Source organism: Marmota marmota, unplaced genomic scaffold (assembly GCF_001458135.2).
Source record: "Marmota marmota marmota unplaced genomic scaffold, marMar, whole genome shotgun sequence".
Classification (NCBI taxonomy): Eukaryota; Metazoa; Chordata; class Mammalia; order Rodentia; family Sciuridae; genus Marmota; species Marmota marmota.
The window spans coordinates 9996881-10014030 of NW_026000048.1; the positions used below are offsets into that span (position 1 = coordinate 9996881).

Genomic DNA, 17150 nt, shown 5'->3' on the forward strand with positions numbered 1-17150 from the left:
TGAATATATCATCAGTTTGCTTATTTTTACTGCTTCATGTCAGTGCATGAATCACTAAAATTTATCAACATACTTGTTGAACATACTCTTAACTCTAGTTTCTGCCTAATGTGGATAAATAAATCATGCATATTGAGTATAACGCTTTTGGCAATCTACATTTTGACTATTTTTTGGTACATTCCTGGGAGTTAAGTTACACAGAAATAAGATGTGTCTTATACCTTTCCTTAGAAAAAATTTTGTACTGTGCCTTTTTTTTTCTTGTAACATCCATACCAGATTTTGTTATTATAGGTAGCATATTGTTATTACACATAGCCTCATAAAGTGAATTAGGGAAATGTTCTGTCTTCTATTTGGAGACAATTTGTATTAAAACAGACTTTTATTCATCAGGATTTACCAGTGTATTCAGGTATGGACCTTTTCTTGCAGAAAGATACATTATTACAAATCTAATTACTTTAATAAGGAATTTTCAAGTTCTCTATTTCTACTGTCAATTTTGGAGTCATTCAAAATTTTTTTTGATTTTTATCTAATCTGTGCTGCCATCGAGTTATAGTTAAAATTCCCTTATTCTTATGAGAGCTGAAAGATATGTAGTAATATAACTCAGTTTTTTTCCTGAACATTATAGTTTTTATGTTATCAGTCTTGAAATTTATTAGAACTTGTTTTATGGTCCAAGAGATGGTATATCTATGATTGTTTAATATGCACTAAAAAGAAAGAGTATTCTGAAGTTACTGGGTTAAATGTTCTGAGGTCAGATCTTCTATATTTTTATTGACTTTTTTATCTATTTGTTCGGTTCATTTCTGAAAGAAGAGTCAAAACCTCCAACTCTAACTTTGAATTTGTACATTTTTCTCTTTAGCTCTGTCAGTTTTGCCTTGTATTTTCAAGGCAATATTATTAGGCAAATGCATATTTGAGATTCTTATGTTTGCTGTTTATTCTTTGAGTAGGATAAAATTTCTTATTGCCAATGCTTCTTATCTTGGAATCTACTTAGTTTGATCTAAACTTATTATTTCATTGCTTTCATGTGCTTCCTGATTTTCACATACTTAAATATTTACATTTATAGACTTTTACCATCCCTTTAGTTTATGGTTGATGTTTATGTATATTCTACATTGAATCACTTATAGACTGCACTTGTTGAGTCTTACTCTTTTGAATGGTTTAATAATCTCTGCATTTAATTAGTGTTCTTGGTTCATTTGTGTTTAATGTAATCATTAAGATATTTGGGTATTTCTGTATTCTATGTGTCCTATCTATTTTCATCCTGTTGTTTCACTTTTACTGCCTCCTTTTTAATTAAATATTTTCTTGTTGTCATGTCTAGAGAATAGGCAAGAATGGTGGTTATTTGTGGATATTCAGATGTAACAAGTCTGGGTCTACGTCTCCTGTTAAAGAAGGGGTTTAATTTTGCTTCAACAGGATGTGCATTTGCTAGCATCTCAACTCTATTTTGTGGAGGTTTGGTTTTAGATTTTTAAGGAAAGCTACATAACTCTTGAACATGTTTTTTATACCTAAGCTATCAGCTTGCCAAGGGTATTAACATGTTCCTCCACTTCTGATTGGACCAGAAGCCTTTCATAGACCTGTAATCTTGGTCCCACTCTCAATCTTCTCAGCTAAGAGATGCAGAATCCCACCCTGATTTTAAGTAAGCACCTTCCAGGAACCCCATACACATACTCAGAATTTCCTTTCTCCATAGCCGTGTCTTTCCAGTAACCTGTCCTACAAATTGTGACTTTTCCAATAGTCTTGAAACCCCTGCCTGCCTGTTCTTATCAAAGATATCATATACTCTGTTTAGCTTTCCTCTCCTGTGCTATTTTTGGGGATCTCTCCCGAGAGAGAGGGAGAGAGAGAGAGAGAGAGAGAGAGAGAGGAGACAAATGTGGTGCTCACCTGATGCATCTCACTTCTTTAAAGGATGTTAGTCCAGAGCACTGTATAGCTCAGTGCTAATACCCAGTTGTTTCATGTATCCTACCTTGTTTTGTAGTCTATGTCAGAAGACTGTATCATGTTGGAAGTTAAAGTCTCCTTTAAAAATAATTCTTCTTTTTGTCTTCGTTGTGTTTCATTGTAAAATTTATTCCTTTTATTTATTTTCTTTGGGTCAAGCTATGTTTCCTGAAGCTATAGTCTCATATTTCTTATTAGAAAATATCTGGTAAATTTTCATATATACCCCAAAAATATTCTCTATTTTAGAGAAGAGGCCTCATGTGCAATTCAAGCAAGATATTGTGGATTCAGACATATCGTATTTTGATTAAAATCACTTTTCGTTCATAAATTAGTTGAAATTGGTTCCCTATAACACTGTGTAATATTCATATCCTACGTTATACATTTCAATAGCACTTTATAATTTTTTCAAGATCTTGTATGCCTTTTGTTAAATGTACTCCTCTAGGCTTAATAGCTTTGTTCCAAGTATTTAGAAGCTTTTGTTTTCCACTAAATTTCATGTTTTTTTGCTGAGGTGCAGGAGTATTTTAGATTTTCATGTATTTCTTTTGCATCAGTAACCCTGATGATTTCCTATTAGTTATAACTCCTTATATGTAGAGTCTCTTAGGTTTTCTATGTCAATAAGTGTATTACCTGAAAATAAAAAAGACAAATTATAGAGTTCTTCTTCTTTACAAGACATATATTGTTTATTTTTATCCCATATGACCAAGAAAATGTTGAATAACAAGGATAATCGAAATCACTCTTGTTTCTGACTCTAGTGAGAATGTTACTAGGTTTCAACATTAACTATGCTTATCATAAATTTTAGGTAAATGACATCTACTGTGTTTAGAAAGTTTAATTCTATCAACATTTGTTAGGGGATACTTTATTATGAGTTGGTTTAAAATTTGTTTCAACTGTTCTGTTCTTTGAACTTGAGACACAACTGTTGATTCATATAAAGAGAGAGAGAGATGTCCACTTCTATTCCCTCTGAGTGTGACCATTTCATCTATTCCAGTTGGCCTGGTCCCTTCTTTACTGTGTGTGTTTCTTCCTAATCTTCAGGATGCTACACAGATGTCCCTTCCTCCCTAGAAGCCACCTAGGTTGCTCAGGTCCCAACAGGGAGTTTCCTTAGTGTCCACTCTCATGCTCCACAACTGGACCCTCATGGCTCACTATGACAATTCCCTCAACTTGTCTTTGCTCACCTAGCCTGAGAGTAAGCACTGAGTCCAGTTCCCAGTTGTACTGTATATAAAATAAAAATGTGTTGAGAAATTTGTTTAATATACCATTCTGGGACCACCTTGTGAGAATCTATAAAATTCTTCCCTAATATCTCATTATCCAAGAAGCTCAGACCCAAATTATAGTTTACTTTTACCAAGGGTATACAATATTATGCAATCATTTTAGACATTACTTTGATTCCTGTATTTCTTTTGTATTTTTGTCTTCATTCATTTTTTTTCATTACATCTTCCCAAAAATATTAAATGATATTTTATATTGTCAAATATGTTTCTCCAAAAACCTAACTTAAATTCTTTTCAACCCAGCAAGGTAAGATATTTTCAGGTTAATATGTCATTTAAGAACCCTCCTCGCTTCAATCGATTTTAAATGCTTCTGGCAGATTTGCCTTCCAATAATACATAAATAATTATGCCATGTCCCTGCTTCAGATACTTCAGTGGCTTTTCATTGCCTCTAAGATAAAAGCAAACTTCTTAGAGAGTTGCATGTGGATCCTCATGATGCCTTTTCTCACACAGTGCTGATATGTTCATTTAACCATATCACTTCTGCATTTTTTATTCTAATTAGTTATACATGACAGTAGAATTTATTTTGATACATCATGTCTGCATTTTAACAGAATAATTTGTAAAATTAAAATGAACAAATTTTTGGATACCATATTGGCTTACCTTTCATCCAAAATTATAAAGTGTCTTATTTTCACAATAGTGCACTTGGAAATCATTTGCTTGTTTTTTCATTTGGGTGGCAGTGGATATTTTTGTTTTTTCCACAGTGGTACATATTGACAAGGAACGGAAATGCTAAAGAGTTTATGTCTTAGTATAAACAGTAGAGAGAGAACAAGAAAGGGCATAAAGACATAACTATCCATTATTCAACTTCTGTCTAAATAAATAATCAAGTCTATTATTCTATGTAGTATCTAGTGAACTACCAGATAAACCACTAACTGTATGACAAAATTAACTTTAGTCTAGGAAAATCATACCTACTGTCCCAAGTTTTGAAATTACTTTAACATAAATAAAGTTGGTAAATTATTTCAGAAAAAAAGAATCAAGAACATTTCTAGATTTCAAATCTGACCTTTCCCATTAGCCTCACTGATTTTTTTTCTTAGAACTGAAACCAGGGCATTACAACATTCTCCCCTTATTCATGGGTGTGTTCCAAGACCCCTAGTAAAAGTAGAGCATACTGAATCCTGTATACTGCTTTGTCCTATGTAACTTATAAATTGGGCACAGTAAATGATAAACAATAATAACACAGTAGAATAATTCTAATAATCTACTATAATAAAAGTTATTGCAAACTTATGAATTGTTGATTTCAGAATTTTCCACTTAATATTGTCACAGCACTCTTGACTGTGGGTTACTGAAACCCCAAAAATCAAAGCCACAAATAAGGAAGTATACTGAATATCAGTTCTGTAAAGTAGAGAAAATCATAGCTAGGGAAAAATAACTGCCCTAAAAACTACTTTCTTACCAGTGGCTTGAAAAGAAAGTCTAAGTTTTGGAATGAAATGCTATATTCCTTTGCTAGAGTACCAAAATAGCAAGTCATTTAATTCTGCCTTACTAACAATATCGGAAAACAGAAGCTATGTCGATGAGCATTTTGCAGAGCATCTGTGGGATGTGAGGGCGAAACTTCCTTTTCAGTCAATTGATAAAGGTTCTAATTCAAGAAAACTCATAAGCAAAACTAAAAGTAAGGTCCAGAAACAAGGACAGAACACTGCCAGTTAAAGCCAGTATCGACCATTACTTAGTGCCCCATTTGAAGCAATAGTATACAGCTAAACGTGTCTGATTTCTGGGGTGTTTAAGGCATAGTTCGTATTATTTACTTAGTTATCCAGAATGCATTTCCTCAGCTTAATATGTGTGCCATAAAATCTTTTCCTTTGAAATTATATATGTATGCATAGTCCCTGCCAAATTGAATGCCATAGATGGGCAAGAGAATCCACATATGTGCATGTACATTTGTCATCTTCTCTTCCATGTGAAACTTCACTTCTTGTCAATATGCAAAAGTCTAGCATCCAGTTTCACCAGGTAATAGGCATTTCTGTAAAATGTTCTAGCTCTTTGTGTCTAACTCAGGCTTCTTGGTTTATATTTTCCATAGCTCATAGTGTATGCTCATCATTTCCTGTATGTTTAGATGGTAATAAAATGTCATGCCACCTTATGTATCACATAAACCAGTACCAATAGTACAAGGATGTGAAGTTTACCCATCTGACCCCATGTGAGCACAGGTTGCCTTATGCTTCCGACCAAATTCAATCTAAAAGCCTAGTTCATCTGTGGCATATCTTCCTGTCTATGTAAGAATGTCACAGCAAAGTGGAAATGGCTTCAAGCCAAAGTTTCAGGGATTCTCGTGGCCTTTGTTGTATTTTAGGCCAAATATCAGTTTCTGTTTTGATTTCTTTATAATCCAAACACCGAGTGAAATTGTTCACAATTCTATTTCTACTTGCTCTTAAAGAAATGAGTGTGAAAATCTCCTTAAAATCAATAATTCTTTGCCTATGTATATGTATGTTGTTAAATATCTAATTAATCTTTCTTTCATAATGTAATTGGTATAAAAATAAAGATATGGGTCAAAAACACAATCCATGAATCAAAGTCATAGTATTTTTTGGTGGGGAGGGTAATGGGGATTGAACTCTGAAGCACTCAGCCACTGAGCCACACCCCCAGCCCTATTTTGTATTTTATTTAGAGACAGGATCTCACTGAGTTGCTTTGCACCTCCCTGTTGCTGAGGCTGGCTTTGAATTCCCAATTCTCCTGTCTCAGCCTCCTGAGCCACTGGGATTACAGGCATGCACCACTGGCCGGGCACATAGACTATTTTTATGACAGGAGTCAGATGAATATTTCCTAGTCACCCAGTTTTACAGGTGTTAATTATGATAGCTAAATAGTACAGTAAAAGTAAAAAAAAAAAAAGAAGAAGAAAAAAGATCATGAATTTTATCATTATAGGTTGACTACTGCAGTAAAACTTCAGGGTCACCATATATCAAGTATAGGCAGTGTTTCATTCTTCAAAAGGCAAAACATTAAATCACACTTAAGAGAGTTTATTTGGAATGAGGGATACATTTATTCAAAAAATTGTATATACTAAATTATTTTATAAGTTTTTAAATTATATTTAATTGTTAATATAACTGAAATTAAAATGTATTTATTTCATACAGTTTTTTTTTTAAAATAAGTAGCATTTCCCACCTTGATGTTGAGTTACTCTGAATAAGAATTTTTTAAATGTGCGATATTACACTTAGTTCAATAATTTCTTTAAATATATGTCCAATAAACTTGTTGAGTGTATTTCTTTGAACATATCCCCATGATTTGAAAGCTACTTAACTGTGTATCACTATACATAATTTCCCAATGATTCAGTAGGAACTAATTTTTGAAATGGTTTGTTTTCCATATGTTACATGGGTATAAATTATGTAATATATTTCCCGTGAGCAAGTAACAGGTTAAATGGTTGCTGGAACCATGTACTTTACACATTTTCTAAAATCTAATTGACCTTATTTAAATGAAAATATTCCTTCTCTAAAGTTCAATGTCAAGATGTTTTAATCTGCTTAATAGTCTGCTAATTAAACTCATTAAGCATTGATGACCATACCAATATTCATTCTTCTTCATTTGAAACGGACTTTTAGAATATAAATCAATATGTGCTACTCTGTGTATGTCTGTATATTTCTTAACATGTTCTAAGTAATGAATATTGCCATATTAGTCACAAATATTTATAATCATAAAGATTTTGATTTTACAAAGTCATTATCATTAATTTTTCTTCAGTTATCCATAGTTTTTTTTTTTTCCTGAAACTTTTTCTTTGAAAAGGATTGAAGCAAAGCCACTTGAAAAAATAGAATGCTTCTGTTCAATTAAATCTTTTGAAAAATCTAGGCATAACACTTTCCAAACTGAGGCATGGGTTGGTTTTATTGCATCTTATGCTGTGACAAAGTACCATAATTAGCACGTTGGTGTAATTTACCACTGTTTGATTACAGCTGATTGCCTAACTACCTAGGAAGTCAACATGGCTTCTTCAGTGCTTGACCTGCCTTATTTTCCATGTTTTAGCTGTTAGTGGGAACTGAGAAAAGGCATTCATTGATAGCAGTAATATAAGAAATAATCCCAATGAAGGTTATAATACAAGGAAATTATGTACTTTTGAATTTCACCTCCTCAAACCTTTCCATTTTTAATTTGTTTTTACGATAACCTCAAGTGAGAGTACATGTATCTGATATTTAGTTAAATATTTGCCAATTTATATGATTAAATATTTATTTAATTTACATTAATAATTTAGCTTTCGAAAGTCAGATTGTGGATTGTGGAGTGCATTAACACAGCCCATGTGTGACATTAAGGGATTCTACATGTAAGGCAGGAATGGTGATAAGGGGGAATATTTTTTAAAATGCAAAGACTATCAAGCAAATAGCAGATTAAACACTATCATACCATCAGGAATATCCTCCTTCCATGTTTTCATCCAGTGGCAAAGAACCCTGTAGAGTGGTATCTTTTACTCCTACATCTACCACATCCCAACTATGTGACAAGGCCAACTATCATGATACTCTCAGAGTAGCAGAAAGAGCCAAGGAAAGTCCATCTTTATTAGAAGAACCGGTACTGCATCCCATTATGAAACTGTCCTTGAGGTCAAGAGGCCAAGTTGTAGAAGGTCCATGGGATCTGCAGGCTTGTGATAGCTTCAGTACCAAGGGAGCCCACAGCTCCCTCATCTGAAAAGAGCAAGAAGGGAGAAGCCAATTGGAAAGTCTGTGTGAGCAATTTACATTCTGACAGAGGACTGAGGGGTTTTGTTATTTTTTATAATTCCTTTACTACAAACTAGCAATGTACTTCATATAAAAGTTCGGGTTTTGTTGCTGTTGCTAAAATTAGAGGGATTTTCTATAGGAGACATATTTTTTGTTGCTGTTGCTAAAATTCGAGGGATTTTCTATAGGAGACATCTTAAGTTAAATCTGCAAAGTAGAACAAGTTTATCTCTGTGATCTTTAGTTATTTGCCCAGTTCGTGAATGTTAGGATAAACTTTTTGTTGTTGTGCAGACATTTTATGTTTCTTATTGCATCCTTCTAAGAAGTTTCTGTTGCTTATGAAAACTTCTACCTAGGCACTCTTTCACATCGATTATTCTCAGCGTTACATGCTCAAAAAAAAAAAAGTCTAAGGAGAAGTGGAAGCTCTAAGAATTTTGGTATTCCTATCATCATATTCCTAGAAATTTCAATGTTTGTGAGATAAAGGAAAAGACAGGAGAGAATGTATTGGGGAGCAGGGGAAGGGGCCATAAGGAATACAAAGCATGGCACTAAAAAATTATATCAAAAGTGTATTTTTAATAATAATCATTTGTATAGATATTTAGAAAAAATGAAATAAAAGGAAAAAAAAACAGTAAGCAAACCCCACTATCACGAACTATGGTGGATCAGTTCAAGTGGAAGGGAATTACCTGTAAGCACTTCAAATAGAAAATGAAGAATACCTTTCCACGGATAATTTTTAGTTGTCAGGACAAGTGAGTCCCAAACAGCAGACAGAATGGTCCCAGCATGCTTGTTGCCTTTTTTTGTTGTTTGCACAGTAGCTGTCAGTTCCAGCCTTGCAGGTAGTAGAACCCAGCAGGAAGAAGGGGCGGGACCCAGCGATGCAGGCTGAACTGAGAGCAAATTTAAATTACTGAGCCCTTTTTTTTTTTCCTTTTTTATTTTTCTACTCTGCGACAAACTGAAAAGATTCCAGCACGCTAATTTAACCACCCTGCTTCTTCTTTGCCTTTTTTTTTTTTCCCCTGTCTCCCTGCTTCTAGGATAATTAAAAGAGAAACCTGTAAAGGCAACATTCCTGTGAGCGAGTTGGTACTGCAACGTGCTGGTAAGAAATGAATTTAATTTTTTTATCTTTTTTTTTTGGCTTTTCCTTTTTTTTTTTTTAAAGAGCTGAAGGCTTTGTCTGTCTAATGCAGTCATAAGCGTGGCTTCCCTGCCGTGAGAGGTTAGCATGTAATGAAAAGGTGTAATTGCCTGATATATGACCTTCGCGTCATACTTATAATGGGTAATAACAGCATTCCTGTCTACCCTGATGATGCTTCTCTCTGCAAATTGACTATTTGCCCACTTGCAACAGAGCTAAGATTGTCGCACTATGACAATGAGTTGTTGATTGTTTGAGGTTGGAGTTTCAGTGTCCTGTCAGAAAGAATTCTCGACTTTCTCTAAGTAACTGCTTTGCAGGGGGTATTATTGGCTTTAATAGGACCCTTGCAGATCAGAACTGTTTTGCTGTTTACTCCTCAAACAGGAAGTGCAAGGATGAAACTTTCTTTAAGGAACACTGTAATTATTGTAGACTTGCTTAGTCCAGATAATGAAATAGACTAAAGTAAGTGCTCGGGAAAGTTATTTTAATCCCTTTCATCTGTAACTCGTCAGGAGTTCATTAGACAGTCAACTGTGGAGAACCTACATCATTTGGGGACCTGGTACTTGAGAGGCCAACTTTATTCTTTAAAAGGATAGATTTTAATTCAACCCAATTAAATTCAACAAGTATTTCTATATACTCTGCCTGGAGCTACTACAGAGACTGTCCTCAACTGCTATTCTGTTGTGGGGGAGAAACAAACTTGAGAGTATACATTTTCAACAATCAGCTTTTTTTTTTTAAACTACCTTTACCACTGACCAGCTCAGTTGAGACATTTAAAAATGTATGACTGTTACTTGTAAGATAACAAGTAAGATAACAAGTAAGATAAAGTTTTCAAGGTTAAATCTCCTGCTATCAATATATTCCTATTTCTTCAGTGCATGTAAATTTTGCAACTGTGGTCAGTATATTTTAGATTGGATTTTAATATATAAAGAAGAAAAATAGCAACAATATATTTTGTTTTGTTTTGTTTTATACCAAACATGTCTGAGAATATATCCCTGTGGTAAACTTTGAGCTTATCCAGGTTCTGGCTTCAGAAACTGAAAGACACATGGAAAGGTTTAGACTTGTCAATGAGTCTGCTTGGATTTGAGTCAAGAAACTTAGGAAGTAGGATTTTCCTACCCCCAACCCTTTAATTTGCTTTTAAAAGCACACAGGAAACATCAAGGATAATATTTTGTTATTCTCTGTTGTTCTTTGTAAACTGTGGTAGTTTGTGTACAGCTTTATCTTTTGTTCAATAGATATGTAGAAATGTAATGGAGAGGTTTTCAAAAAGAGAATTTAGTTACCAAATACACACTGAAACCTCTTTCCAAAGAAAAAACTCTGCTATAGTGTTTGAAGGTTGCATGCAATTTGCATTTCTCTTATAGAGAATGTGGCATTCCATACACTGGTGACATGTGGTCCCTGGTCTCTGTAGCTGTTTTATCTAATGGTGTCATTTCTACAGATAGCAGCTCTGAACTTTGCCACCCGTGGGTCCTCATCCATGCCCCCCAGATCACTTGAAATGTCCAAAAAAAATCTCAGAACATTAGAAAATGTCAATTGATAGAATAATCTCTGCCTCTTTACAACAAAAGAAAATGCTGTAGATTTAATAGTTCATTTTTTAAAATCTGTTCTTCTCCACCAGTAACTGTCTATTAGCAGCATTTCAGTTATAATTGGAATAAATTGTTGCCCAGTAACAAGCAGCTAACTCCATAGCGACTTTCCATAGAATCAGCGACTAGAAATAGCTACAAAGAGCTAAATGCAAGTCCAACCAGAGCACTTATTTCTTCATTTTGAAAAAAAAATGACTCAATTCTTTATTGTGTTGCCATCCCTTAATTCTTAAAATTTTGAAATGAGATTCAAAAATTGCCTCATTCTGCAATTTCTAATTGAACAAAATCCACACCGAAAGAATAAAGGCCAATAAATCTTTGGAAAAAAAATTTTATATCTAGCACAAAATAAGAATATGAGAGGATAAGCACAACCTTTCTGACTACTAGTATTAACAAGATTCTAAGCTAGCAACACCATTATAAGTGAAGAGCTGCCATCAACTCTTGCAGAACGTAATGTAAAATTATGGGTTTCATTGTAGAACTCTGTCATTTGAACCAGTAATCAGTCCGTAATTCTATAGATTGCTGTAGTTAAAATGATGCTTTCCCCCATTAATAAAATATTGAATAACACTGAAATTACGTTTACCCTATCCATTTTTTCAATAGATAAAGAACCAGTAATAGCCCCAAGTCCTGATACCTAAGCATACATAATATCAGAAGTCTTTTCTTCTTCTTTTGCTGATACGCTGTGACATTACAATTTCCAGAGAGGAAAAAAAAAAGCTTCTTTAACAATAGTTCTGCATTTACCATTAGCTCTTGTGCTGTTTGGGAACAGTTTTCACCTTAGTATTGCACAGGTGTTGAAACAGAAAATACCTTAAGAAGAGAGTACATGTTGTTATTTTTCTCACATAGACAAAATGATCTGTGATTCCAGAATGAAAATTAAAAGGCAACATGAAACTATAAGTATTGCTTTCTGAAACTACAACACTCGACTTTTGCTTAATTCTTTCTAAATGTTTGCTGAGCATCAATTATACAACAGGCAATAAGTCAGAATCTATGGGAAAAGGGAACATGAAAAAGCCACACCTTGGTCATCCAGGGAATTACAGTGTAGTAAAAGTTCAGCTGGTAGGATGGCAAAAGTAATTTGATTAATTAGCCTGCGGTGAACTTAGCATTGTGTTAGGCTACTGTGATCAAGAAAAATTACAACATATTGTTTCTGACCTCCTGAAGCCAGCATATTCTTCATTTTCTATACTTACTTCAGTTCTTTTTCTGTATTCACATGCATTTTTTCCATTTGCTGTGCTTTTTAAAAAAATATTGATACAAGTAGTCATAACAGCTAAATTGTTTTAACTGTAAAAGAAATGAGAAGTAGTGAATGGGATTTCAGAATTGTGGAGCCTCATACCTCATCACCCATGGATTTTGTTGCTCAATCTTGAGCTCTGTCACCACATTTTTATAGAAAGGAAATGACCTCATCCAACAGTATAATCTGTAGTCCCATCCTAGTAGAAGATGGACAACTTCCCAGATGGGCAACTTGCTCAGCCATGGCAAGCAGTGTGAGCCAGAGATTTAAACACAAGAGAGTTGTCAATTAATAGATACACATCTAACCTCCACATTTGTGCCAAGTTGATGTATGGTTATGCACTTCCCTTGATCTCATATACTTTTCTCTGTCCATTGACATGGTAGTAGTATCCACATGGCCATAAAGAAAAATCACAAGAAAACAGTAAGTGTGTACTAAGAATGCAATAGCTGTTGGGATACTTTTAACTGATTACCCAAGAAAAAAAAGAACAATGCTCTCCTTAAACCATCCCATATAATCTGACATTTTCTGGGTGCTTTTCAAACCATTGCTTGAATTATATGATGAGTTTTCATTTACATGTACAGCTGTGAAACCAGCACCCAATCAAGATGCAGAAAATTTCCATTCAATCTGAAGTTTCCTGGTGCCTCTGAGCCATCAACTCTTTCCCCCAAATCCAGCCCTTGGCAATCACTGGTTTAGTTTGTCACTATAGAGTAATTTACATTTTGTACAATGTTATATAAATGAAATCACACAGCATGTGATTTTTTTTTTTTTTTTTTGGTGCCTGGCTTCTTTCACTTAGCATAATGCCTTTGAGATTCACACAGGTAGTTGAGTTCCTCAGTAGATTTATTTTTTAATTGCAGAGGAGTACCTCATTTTATGTATGCTCTACAACTTTTTAATCCATTCACCTATTGATGGATATTTCTGTAATTTCCATTGGGGAATTATTTTGAGCATTCACATGCCAGTCTGTGTGAGCAGGGTTATGCATTTCTCTAAGGTTTGAAATAGCTGAAAGTGAAAATCATCGTATGGTGAATGTGTGTTTAACTATATAAGAAAAACAAGGCAGTTTTCCAAAGTGGTTGTAAAATTGTATGACTCCACCAGTAATGTGTTAGTGTTTTGGTTGCTGGGCATCTTTGCCAACAGTTGGTATTGCCAGTCGTTTCGATTATACCCATTCTAATGAATTGATGGTAGAACCTCACTGTGGTTTTAATCAGCACTCTCTTGAGAATAAATGGCATTGACTTTCCTTTCATGTGCACATTGGTTTTGTATGAAATGTCTTTTGTCTTAAGTCTTTTGTTCAGTTAATTTATTGTATTCTGTCTGTTATCTTATATTGAGTTGTAGGCGTTATTTTATATTATGGATAGAAACCACTTTTCAGATATCTGCATTGAAAATATCATATCCCCCACATGTGAATTTCTCTCTGTGCTTTTTTAATGGCAACTTTCAAGGAGAACTTTATTTGAACAAATCCAAATTACCAACACATCATATAACTAATATTTTATTATGATTCATATTATTTTGTTCTAAGAAATCTTTGCTTGAACACAACAAAGATTTTCTCTTAGTTTTATAATTTCTGTCTCTATGTATACATCTCTGTAGTTTTCAAAAGTTTTTATTCTTTTTAGATATATATGACATAAGAGTGTATTTTGACATATTATACATACATGGGGTATAACTTATGCTAAATAGAATCCCATTCTTGTGTTTGTACATGATGTGGAATTTAACTGGCTGTATATTCATATATGAACATAGAAAAGTTATGTCTGATATATTCTGTCTTTCCTATTCCCTTTAATTTTCATGTTTGGTATGAGATGATCATCAGGGTTCATTTTTTTCTATGAACAGCTAATGGTCCAGCCCCATTACTGAAAAGACTATTCTTTCCTCCATGTAATCATATATGTTACTTTTCAAAATCAACTGAAAGTATATGTATTGGGTATTTAGGGGAATCTCTATTCTGTACCATTCATTTATGTGTCTACTTCACTAATTCCATAATGTATTGATGACCCTAGCTTTATGTTACACCTTGAGAAAAAGTACTATAAATTCCCCAACTTTGTTTTCCTTTTAAAAATTGCTTTGGCTAATGAAACTTGTTCTCATTTCTATGTAAATGTTAGAATTAGATTGTGAAATGTTTTTCCCCACTAAAAACCTTGCTGAAATTTCTTTTTCCCAATACAGGGGATCAAACTGAGTGACTCTCTACCACTGAGCTACATTTGCAGCCCTTTTAATTTTTTTGTTTGTTTCTTTGTTTGTTTGTTTTTTAAGCAGGGTCTAACTAAATTGCTGAGGCTGCCCTCAAGCTTGTAATCCTCCTGCCTCAGCCTCCTGAGTAGCCAGGCTTATAGGCATGCACCCCATCCCCAGATCCTAATAAAATTCTTATTAGAATTGCATTGGATATATAGTTTAATTTAGAGAACTGACATTTTAACTATATTAAGTCTTCCAACCATAAACTTATTTAGTTGTTCTCCATGTATTTAGTAGTTTTTTTAATTTATAAGTAATGGATTGTAGTGTTTTAGCACACAAATGTTTCACCATTTGTTAAATTTATCCCTATAGATAAAATGTTTTTGGATGTTATTCAAGTGGAATTGCATTTCTTATTTCATTTTCCAAGGGTTTGTGTCTATTATATAAAGACTATTGGTTTTTGTATAATAACCTCTTATACTGTGTCCTTGACAAATTCACCTGTCAGTTCTTGTGGACATGTTTTTTATACATATTTCTTAGAACTAGCTAAATACCATATCATCCCTGATGAAAACACCTCATCCTTTCTAATCTTTTTCTTAAGTCTTTGAAATACCTAGAACTTCCAGTAAACTCTTCAATAGAAAGTGTGAGAGTATCCTTCTTGAATCTGTTGCCAGTTTCCCTCCATCAGGTACAAAAGGCTTTCAAACATACACTTTACCACACCCAGGAAGTCCCATTGTATACCTGGTTTGCAGAGAGGTTTCACATGAACAGGTGCTGTCTTGTGTTTGTGTGTGTGTTTGTGTGTGTGTGTGTGTGTGCGCGCACGCGCACGTGCCTGTGTGCTAAGGATTTGATTTGCTAATGTTAAGGATGTGTGTGTCTATAACTCATGAGGAATACTGATGGGCATCTACCTTTCCTCTAATGCCTTTGGCATGGTATCAGACTAAAGCTAGTCTCATTACATAGATTAGAAAGCATTCCTTCCTCCTGAGTTTTATGAAATATTTCGTGTAGGACTAGTATTCTTTTATTTCCCTAAATGTTCAATGGAATTTACTAATATGTTTCTGGCCCAGGAATTTTCTTTGTGGGAAGAATTTAAATTACAAATTCAGTTCTGTTAGTAGTTAGACTAACAGTTAGGGGTGATTTAAATCTTCCATTTCCTCTCATGCTTCCTTTGGTCATTTATAAGATTCAGAGGATTTGGATATTCCATCTGTTATCACAACTATTGCCACAAAATGTTCATTATCTTTTTATCCTTGTAGACTAGCAGTCTAGAGTCAAATCCACTCTTGTTGTTAATACTAGTAGTTTGTGGGTTCTAACTCTTTTAAAATCCATCTATTAGATGTGTTTCTGCCATAACAAATTACCATAAATTTAGTGGCTTTCCTAATACAAATGGGTTATTTTACAGCTCTTTAGATCAGAAGTCTGACATAGGTTACCCCAGAGTAAGGTCAAAGTGCCAGCAGGGATGCATTCCATTTTGGAGACTCTAAGGAAGGATTCATTTCCTTGCAGTTTGTAGACCTGAGATCCTGGTTTCTCTGCTGGTTATTGTCCACTGTGTCTAGATGTCACGACCACTTCTGGCTTGTGGACTAATCTCTGGTCTTCAAAGCCAGTTACACTGTGACAGCTCTGTTGCACACTTTAAATATCCCCCCTCTTCTCCTATCTTATGTTTTGGACTCAACTGAACTTTTGAGTATTTTTACAGACCCATGCAATTATAGTAGGTCCAACTGAATATTCCAGGATAATCTCCCTATCTCAAGGAATCAGCCACACCTGAAAAGTTTCTTTCACCTTCTAAGGTCACATATTGGAAGGTTTCAGGATTTATAGTGTGGAAATCCATGTTCCTGCTGTTGTGGTAGAAATTTGCATAATTAGCGCTTTCTTCATTTTCTAATATATACATTTAAAGCTGCAAATTACCTCCCCACCAATCATCACATTAGCTACATCCCACAATTTTATTCATTTTAATTTCATTATTACTTGAATCAAAATAATTTCTCATTTGTTTTGCAATTGCTTCATTTTCACATTGATTTTGGAGAAGTATATTATTTAATTTCCAGATACTTGAGGCTTTTCTCAATGTTTGGAGTACCTGCTTTCTAATTTAATTTCATTTTGTTCAGAGATCATACTCAATAAGATCTTTTGATTTATTTCACAGTGCATTTCTTATCTTGATGAACACTCCAGATGTACGTAAAGAGATTGTGCATTCCACATTATTTAGTACAGTGTTCTATAATTGCTACTTAGGTTACTAGTGTCCTCATAATCTTCTATTTTCTTAGTAATTTTTTTTCTCTATCTGATATAGAAATTTCTGAGTGGTATAAAGCACCCATCCATGATTGTGGATTTGTATGCTTCTCTCAGAATTTTTTCTGTGTTTTGTTGTTGTTGTTGTTGTTAATAGATGTTTATAAATATGTAATTGTCATCTATTTTTACTATGTTAAATTTTACCCATTATGGTTCATCATTTTTCTAGTAATAGTCTGTTTTGGTTAGTTTTCCCTTTCATCTTTTGTATTAAAAGTTTTTGAAAATTGGTTTTCTAATTACATCTCTCTGCATTATTTTCCTGTGATTGCT

The 17150-nt window shown here is 34.0% G+C and overlaps 1 protein-coding gene across 1 annotated transcript in view; it reads left to right on the top strand.

Moving 5' to 3' along the window:
* The first annotated feature begins 9097 nt into the window (after nucleotides 1-9097).
* Nucleotides 9098-17150, top strand: part of Celf2 (CUGBP Elav-like family member 2) — a 788139-nt gene continuing 780086 nt past the window's right edge. Inside the window, exon 1 of the mRNA XM_048812770.1 lies at nucleotides 9098-9266. The gene's annotated coding sequence lies outside the window, so the exon portion shown is untranslated. The remainder of the gene's footprint in view (nucleotides 9267-17150) is intronic.